This window comes from Triticum dicoccoides, chromosome 2A, assembly GCF_002162155.2.
Source record: "Triticum dicoccoides isolate Atlit2015 ecotype Zavitan chromosome 2A, WEW_v2.0, whole genome shotgun sequence".
NCBI lineage: Eukaryota > Viridiplantae > Streptophyta > Magnoliopsida > Poales > Poaceae > Triticum > Triticum dicoccoides.
In genome coordinates this window covers 688,911,554-688,920,543 of record NC_041382.1, presented here as the reverse complement: position 1 = coordinate 688,920,543, position 8,990 = coordinate 688,911,554, and positions in this window count along the sequence as shown.

Sequence of the window (8,990 nt, the reverse complement as noted above, 5' to 3'; positions counted from 1 at the left end):
AACGCACGGGGACTCATCTAGTAATATTTAGGAATGGAGGGAGTACTATGTAAAGAGTTAGGTGTCGCACGGTGATAGTGTGAGGTGGGCCATGTAATCACTGAGCCTGCATGTTTTCACTGCTCTTGCACGCCTCCGCTGTAAGAATGGAGAAAATTGTAATCTAGTAGTAGTATACCTACTTTCGCCGAAAGCATGGGACATCCAGCAGTCCTACCACCTTAGTAATAAAGACCAATGAGCCATCAAATCACATAGACCCAGCAGTAAGTTGGACGGACGAAGCAACCATCACTCTTGCGCTAGTGAGAGGTCGCGTCCGCTCTGCCCGGGCATGAATGCGGCACCGATTCTTTGGAGCGGCGCTGACCGTTTCAGGAGGGAAGCGCGCGCGGGCGATGGAGGGGCTTTGGGTGGGCCAGGCTGGTCAGGAGCGGGCGTGGCAGCTGTCCGCATGTCCCTATCGGACATGCCCGGAAATGATAGGATGCACCGACTCTCGGGGCTAAAATCGTACACTACACAACATCTCTCTATAGGAGTAGGTCGATCTGTCGCTCTCTCTAACACACACATGGTGTTAAACACACACACACACACACACACACCTTGGTCCCGTTGCACCTTCTAATGTGACTTATTACACCTAGATGGAGGGAGTAGTAAGTATACGAGATACGGTGGCACACTGACTTAAGTCGAATACAAGTGCCCAAAATTTGTGTGCATGTTATAATAAGGATTCACTTAAAATAGTACCTGAGCGAACAGAGGGATCAACTGGACAGTGTTCCCGAGCAGTAGCGAGATGTATGAGGTAAGATACACCGCTGGCGCTTTTAATTTTTCTTATAAATTTGTTTGTTTCACCCTCTGACTGGTGGGACCCAACGTACTACATGGAGAGAGGTAAGGTGACTAAGGCTGCATTATTTCTGCACCACTGTGGATAGTCTTACCACCAAAGCCACATGACACGATTATGATTGAAATCCCAATGACTCCCACACACACAAAAAAACAAGGCATGCTTGTCACACGAATGCAGGAATGTATAAAAGGTTATTTCCCTCTCGTTGAACATAACCGGAGGGTTGTGTAGCTGGTTAGCCTGTTCGCTCATCAAACTTGAGGTCTCGGGTTCGATAAGTACACTTGAGCATAATTTGTGCCAGGAGGATTATTTGACTGGTCAAAATGTTTTCTAGGGTTTGCACGCTTCACACTCTCTCTCCGGTATATATATACATGCTGGAGCCTCAGCGCTTGTAGTTGCTCTCTTCACACTCTCTCGCCCTCTCCCGCTGGAGCCTCAACGCTTGTAGTTGCTCTCTTCACACTCTCTCGCCCCCTCCAGATCTAAACAAGACTTCGTTGGCCTCTCTCTTCCCTCACTGCTACTCAAAGAGCCGGCAGGATCCGTCCGCCGGGAAGGGAAGGAGGCTTAACGCTGTCGCCGTCGGCGAGGGACTACCGGCACAGCTGTTCACTTTCCACCCAGCGGCTATGCGGGAGGGCCTCTGACCCCTTCTTCTTCGCCGCTGTCCCGTTGCCCACCGAACCATGCCCCACGAACCTTAAGGTATAATTTACTTACTCCACATGCATTGCTCTAGCTGCATGTATACCATGAATATAGGACGTGGTTCAAAGAGGAAAGGAGTGGGGGAAAGTAGTGGGATAAGTTTTTTATAGCATGAATCTAGGACGTGGTTCAAAGAGGAAATGAAGGGGGAAAGTTGTATAGCATTAATCTAGGACGTGGTTCAAAGAGGAAAGGAATGGGGGAAAGTTGTATCGCATAAATCTAGGACGTGGTTCAAAGAGGAAAGAAAGGGGTGAAAGTACTAGTTCAAAAAGGAAAGGAAGGGACAAGGCTGTAGAGTTTGAGCAGGACTAGATTTGCTGTGCTCACATAGGGAAAGGCGTCTAAAGATAACAAAACTGGGACCAACACAAATATGCTCCTTGGTTGTTTGTTCTTTGTTGCAACAGACTGTGTATGACCATAGTACATCGGTAGATGCACATGGTGCTGGTGCGTCCACTGTCCCGTGCAACTCATTAGCTGTTGTTAATCTAAGGCCCTGTTTGGTTAAAAACTCCCTAGTCCCTACCTGCTGGGTTCCAGGGACTAAACATGGACTAGCGGTTATTAAATGACATGCTAAAAGACCATGTTACCCCTAGTAATGAACTAATAGAGACAAGGTGCAATGCGTGGCAGGGGCAACTGTTGGAAAAAGTCCCAAAATGACTCCCTCGGGGTCTTCTTTCTTTAGTTCCAAATGCCCACTTTTAGTCCCTAAAAGTCCCTCCTCTTTGGTTTAGATGGGACTGACACGGAGTTTTTTAGTCCCTACACCAAAATGTCCCTGTAAACAAACACCCTCTAGTAATGCCGCTGGAAAATTGATGCAATGCCACAGTTAAAAGCAAATTACATGTTTAACGAATTTTATTGTTAATATAATCTCTATGTTAATATTAATCAATGCCACCGTTTGAGAAATGCTACTGTCTTGCTTTCTTTCCCATTTAGATAAGGTAGATGCTTCTTTTTGTTGGCTTTTGTGTCATCCACCGTTATTGACCACTAATTGTTTCCTTTGCACCTCTATGTAAACAGGGTTATCTGCTTCACCTCATTGCCATTGTGACCTTTTGTTGCACTGCACAAAACACTTTTATTTTAAGAGTGTTTTGTGCAGTTCAACCAAAATGTCACACTGACAACGTTGCTTGATTGCTTGATCTTAGTGGAACTACACAAGAGGAGATCTTACTTCCTATCCGTTAAGGCGAATTTGGTTCAGATCTTCTTCTTGTGAGTTGTTTGAATTCCGCATCATGAGAGGTCAGTACTAGCCTTCTTTCACATGATTCTGCAGTGTGCATTCATATGTTGTGCTACTTGTACGATAATGTTGCTTGATTTTAGTGAACTACACAAATGGAGACAAGACTTCCAATCTGTATGTGCACCGTAATATCCCATTGAGGTAAGATAACAATATTTCACAACTGCTGGCCTGTATTTTGCCACTTTCATCAGAAAATTAAGTTTAGTACTATACTTGTGCTCCCTAATTGACATGCCAAATCTTACATTGAAGGCGAATCTTGTTTGTTATTGAACCAAGTGATGAAGGGGAAGAACAAGGGGAACAAAAACAAAAATCAACTCCCGGTGCTGTAATGAAGCACTGGAACTATGATGACACAAGTAATGATATAGTTTTGCATCTTAATTTATTGCTATGGCTGGAACGAGCAATTGTTTTGCCACTAATTTGATGCCACTCTTAATGTAATATGTAATTATCTCTACTTGTGCAAATAGGGATCTTCTTTTAAGATACCATATATTTTAGTGGAACTGCACAAGAAGATGTTGGAAACATTAAACTAATCGAGGAGTATATAGTAAGCATGGCCACCACCGTAGATAGCAACAGATGGTTCCAGAGAATTGCTTCATCTGTATGCTCTACACAATAAGCCTCCTGACAAAGGTTTGTAGTCGCCCACTGATTTCATCCATATGATTGAGCTTTGTCATCTCTATTGGTGTTGTGCTACTGTTTAGATACTGTCATGAAAAAGTGGTATTGTCCTTGAGAAGTGCTTCATATGTGTTGTTTTAAATATTTCCTTTCCTTTTTTCGAGCAAACAATGATGCTAGCATTTAGTAGTCCTCTTGTCTTTGCACAACAGGATCATCTTCCTCTGAAGAAGAATATGGAGTACGTGAAGTGACTAGTTCCGATTATGCCAGGATGAAGAAGCCCTGTCTATCTTATCATCAGAAGGAGCAGTTGAAGGATGGTTACATTAGTCCCCACAAGACCAAACTAACTTCAGCTCAGAAGGACTAAAAAAATCTCCATTTTTGTTGTTGTGATGCGCGAGTACAATGTTGTTCTAGGATTCTTTCTGGTGAGTTCCATTTTTCTAAAAGTGTGCTCTACATGGACCATGTATGTGCCTGTTGAAACTGTCAATTCATAGTACAGTTTGCTCTATAGTAATCACTTTTTTGTATTTGTGCAAACAGGGGTGCTCAGCTTGATTTCAATGGGAACTGCACAAAATGTTCATGAATACATCGAATCATTCATTTCCACCACAAGAAAGGAGGTGCCGATAAGTTCAAGGCATTGCAACATATAAGGGAGAAATCATACAAGCTACGCGCGAATTTGGTTGATTTTGGTGGAACTGCACAAAAAGAACAGCTGGTTTATTTAGCACAAGGTGTCATGTCAATGTCCGAACTGATGGCAAACCTTGCCCATTCCACAATCGTAGGCATTTGATATTTTGGAATGGGACAACCTTGTCAAATTTTGCTCATTGATTTTAGCAAGACATGCGTTTGATATTTTCGAATGGGATGCCCTTTGCTGTCAGCAGTGTTGATCAATTTTTTCTTTATTCTTTAGTTGTGAAGTAAATATTGCCTCTGACATGTGAGTCGCTGAGATGCATAATCATTGATTGTTTTGAATGTTCTCTATGAATTGCCAGGCCTGTGTGTTTGATTGCAATGTACAGAAACGCTAAAAAGCTGCTCAAACTCTTTGTACTCCTTCTATTCCTTTTTACTTCGCACATTGTGAAAGTGCATACTTTTTTGTATAAGATTGGTCAAAGTAGAGATACTTTGACCGCATATAAAACTTGTATGCAGACTAGAAAGGACCGGAGGGAGTACATGTGAAACTGCTGCAAACGAGGTGATCACCCTGGGAATAATGCTAGTACGTATTGTTTTGCATGTTCATCCAATGCCAGTGATACAGGAATTCGAACTAATCGACATAAATTCATTCATACACGGTCGGATTTCATATAAACATGCCAGATTTCATTACATTTCATACATTCTTCAACTAAAAAGGGGTGCGCTGGAGGTATAATTAATTAACCGAAGCTACCCACCTGTGTCCCGCTGAGCCGAATAGAAGCTTTAGTGACTTAACTTCAGGTGCAGTTGCATAACTGACATGTGGCCTGTTGGGCCCACGTGTCAGTCAGCCAACTGCAGCAGCAGTTAAGTAGAAGCAGCGTTATTCTCCAGCAGAACTCCCCGACTCCACGTCGCCGGCAAGAAGCTAACCGGTCGTCAATGGTCAACCCGCCTAGCTTGGCTTCAACAGGAGGGTAGCAGTGGTGGCCTTACTTGGACCCGAGCGGCGGTGACCTACCATGTTCTACTCTTCCTTGTTTTCTGTGTAGCGCAGCCTCATTGGCAGCCGGGCGGGGCCTCGGCGGAGCCGGCGATGTCCTCTGTCTCGTTGCCGGTGGGTGGCGCCTCAGCGGAGCGGTGGAAATCCTCCCCCGCGTTGCCGATAGGGTGGGGCCTCGGCTGAGCCGGCGATGTCCTTTGCCTCGTTGTTGGCGGGGCAGGGCCTCGGCGGAGCCGGCGGTATCCTATGCCTCGTTGTTGGCGCCGCGGGGCCTCGGCGGAGTAGGGCCTCGTCGACACCAGCGGAGCGGGGACTCGTCGGGGCCAGCATTGTCCTCTGCCTCGTCCCCGGTCTCGCCAAACAGCGCCTCGCCCGCTTCATCGCCCTCTTTGCTAGCCTCTTTGTAGGCGACCGCAGCCTCCATCACCCGCATGCAGTACCGCCAGCGCTTGAGGCGGCCCTTGCGGGCGGAGCAGTACAAGTCGAGCAGTGCCTCCTGCTCCGCCCGCTCCGCGGCGATCTGCTCCTCTGCCTGCAGGTGCTCCTGGAGGAGATGGTGGTTGTAGGCGGCGTCGACCTGCGCCTCCCAGAATTTCTCCTGACGCATCTGCCTCACACTGTCCATATATTGGGCATGGGCCTCGCCGATGGTCATGGTGCAATGCACCGGCGAGGATGACGCGGAGGAGGGGGTTGGCGCCGGATCATTGACTACCATGTTCTCCATTGGGACGTCGTCGTCCTCCGGCTGCCTGCCGGCCAGCCGGTCGGCAGCAATGGCTGCCATCTCCTTGTGGTCCGTCATCCGCCCGTCCCGAAGAGTGCTGGAGCGCGAGGAAGCCATGGTGGGCAGTAGTGATGTGGATAGGAGAAAGGGAACGGATGCGGATGACTGCGGCTATGGCCGGCGCAGCAGTTTATATAGCAATGGTGACCGGGCGGAGGGATGGACATGTGGCACCGGAGTAGCTGCCTCGGCAACTGCGTATCATTAATGTGGGCGGCAGATGGATGGACGGACGACACTTGTGTCGTTTGAAGGCGGAGCAATCGCCTGCATCGGGAAGCGGGGCGGGCGGCGCTGACTGTTTCGGGCAGAAAGCGCGCGCGGGCGAGGAGATGACTTTACTTGGAGAGGATGACAATGGGGACCCACCAGGTCCATAGCCTCACGTACGCAAGTGCCTTCTTATTATATATATATATATATATATATATGTATAAAACTATACTCCCTCCGTCTAGGTGAATAAGTCGTATTAGAAGGTGCATCACGACCTAGGTGCAAGAAGATTGGTGGAACAGAAGAATATTTCTCTCTTCTAAACACAACATTTAATCACAGCAGTTAAAGAGGATGCCTTATTAGCTACCCATGCAGGCCATCGTAATTCATAGCATGCAAAGCGCTTTTATTTCTTGCCTAATAACCGCATGGACGTGCTACATGGATTGGTCCTTGCCCGAGCAAAAAAAAGGGAAGAAAGGGGTTTCCACGGGAGACAATGAGGCAGAGGTGGAAGCGCTCGCTGGAGTAATTTATTTTGTTTCCCCCTGGTTTCTTGACATCACGGTCCCACACCATTGTCAACCTATGTAGTAGTCAATAAACGAGAGAATTGCACAAGAAGCGGCCGACAGCTGGACCAAGCAGCTCGAGCAATATTTGTGTTTTTGAGGTGTGAGCACTGCAGAGTTTTTCGATGTTTAGCCCAGATATTAATTTTTCTCCTCTGAACAACAACGAAAACATCGCTGCAGGTATTAACTGGGCGGGCTGTGGCCCGTCTAGCCCAGTCCAGATATCCAGCCCAGATATTAATTTTTTTCAAGCTGAAAATGGCTAGCCCAGCTATACTTTTTTAGGAATACCCAGGCAAGGTCAAGTTGTTATTCTCCGCCCCGCTGGGCTGCAAATCTTTCCTAGGAGGGATGCATTAGGCTTAACAAGAAAATGGGCTTTAAGAAATAATAAATGGGATGTAATTATAAAAACTGGGCAGTAACTATAAAAAAATGCACTAAACACTTGATTACTTTATAAAATATTATTTTTGGATATTGAAAATTTTAATTTCATTAATTGTTGCAAGCGCAACTTTTCGTTGGATTTTTACGTAATATAAATTTATATTGAAATTGTATTTAATCTGACTAGAAATTTCGGGATAAAAATATTTCGGGTCCCATCAAAATGTGGGAAATTTTATTGAATTCTGTTTTGAATGGTTGGTTGAAATTGGATGTACTTTTAACAAACTGTAAATGGGCTGTAGTAAATTCCATTAGAATTCAAAAATGGGCTACACATTCTTACAAATCTCAAATGGGCTATAAGTTCTCTGCCACACACTTCTGGCCTTACTAAGTTGACGCGTCCCCTAAAAAAACAGAGTTGACGCGTATCCAAGGCTTTGTCAACTTATATTCAACACACGGTTCTAGCAGCAGTGGCCGTTGGATGTCCATCCAACGGATGTCGTGCTTCTTCTTCAATCTCGGATATTCGAGCTTCACCCACCCAAAAAATGATTCCTCCCCCTGACATCTGGGGCGCACCATTTCGAAAGCTGACGTGTGGGCCTACTAAGTTGACGTACCAAGGGCTTTGTCAACTTAGTCAATATAAACGATTTTAGCTGCAGTGACTGTATGATGTCCATCCAACGGCCGTAGTGCTTCTTCAACCTCTGGTCTTCTTGCTCCAGCCGCCCAAAGCAGCGCCGGTCGTGCCGCCTGCTCCTGCCTCCCGTGGCCGGCTGTGCTGCCACGGAGGCCTCACTGCCCACTACTATTCCCACCGCTGGCCAGGCCCTGCGGCGACGGCAGCCTCACACTGCAGCCGAACGAGTGAACCCTCATACTCCTCCCCGCGTGGGCTTCCACTGCCGCGTCTTCACCGGCTCCGCGTCGTCCCCTTCCTAGGCCTCGCCGTTGTCCACCGCCCTGGTGCTCTCGGTGCGGCGTGGTCAACGTGGTCAAGGAACGACTTCCATCGGACGTGGACTGTATGTGGAGAGGCTGACAGCTGGGTCCACGGCGGCAGCAAGGAAGTGCCTCCTTATTACGCGGAAAATAATGATTCCTCCACCTGACAGCAGGGACCCACCGGACGGGCCACCAGTATTTTGTGAAAAAATCGTTTCCCCCTGACTACTGGGACCCACTGGATGGGCCATCGTATTTCACGAAAAAAATGTTCCCCCCGCTGTCAGCTCGAACCCACCGAAAGTGCCTCCTTATTACGCACAAAAAAATGAATACTCCCCCGGCTAGCTGGGACCCACCTTGCTGGGAGGCAGACTTGTGGGCCTACTAAGTTGACGGGGGCGAAGGGCTTTGTAAACTTAGTCAATATGAACGATTCTAGCTCCAGTGACCGTACAATGTCCATCCAACGGCCGTAGTGCTTCTTCAACCTCTGGTCTTCTTGCTCCAGCCGCCCAAAGCAGCGCCGGTCGTGCCGCATGCTCCTGCCTCCCGTGGCCGGCTGTGCTGCCGCAGAGGCCTCACCGCCCCCAACTATTCCCACAGCTGGCCAGGCCCTGTGGCGACGGTAGCCTCACACCGCAGCCGAACCAGTGAACCCTCGTAGTCCTCTCCGCGCGGGCTTCCACTGCCGCGTCGTCCCCTTCCTAGGCCTCGCCATCGTCCACCGCCGTGGTGCTCTCCGCGCAGCATGGTCAATGTGGTCTAGGAACGACTTCCATCAAAAGAGTACTGTACGTAGAGAGACTGACAGCTGGGTCCACGGCCACAGCCCAGTTTTTTTGTGATTTGCCAAGTAAGTCGCTTTG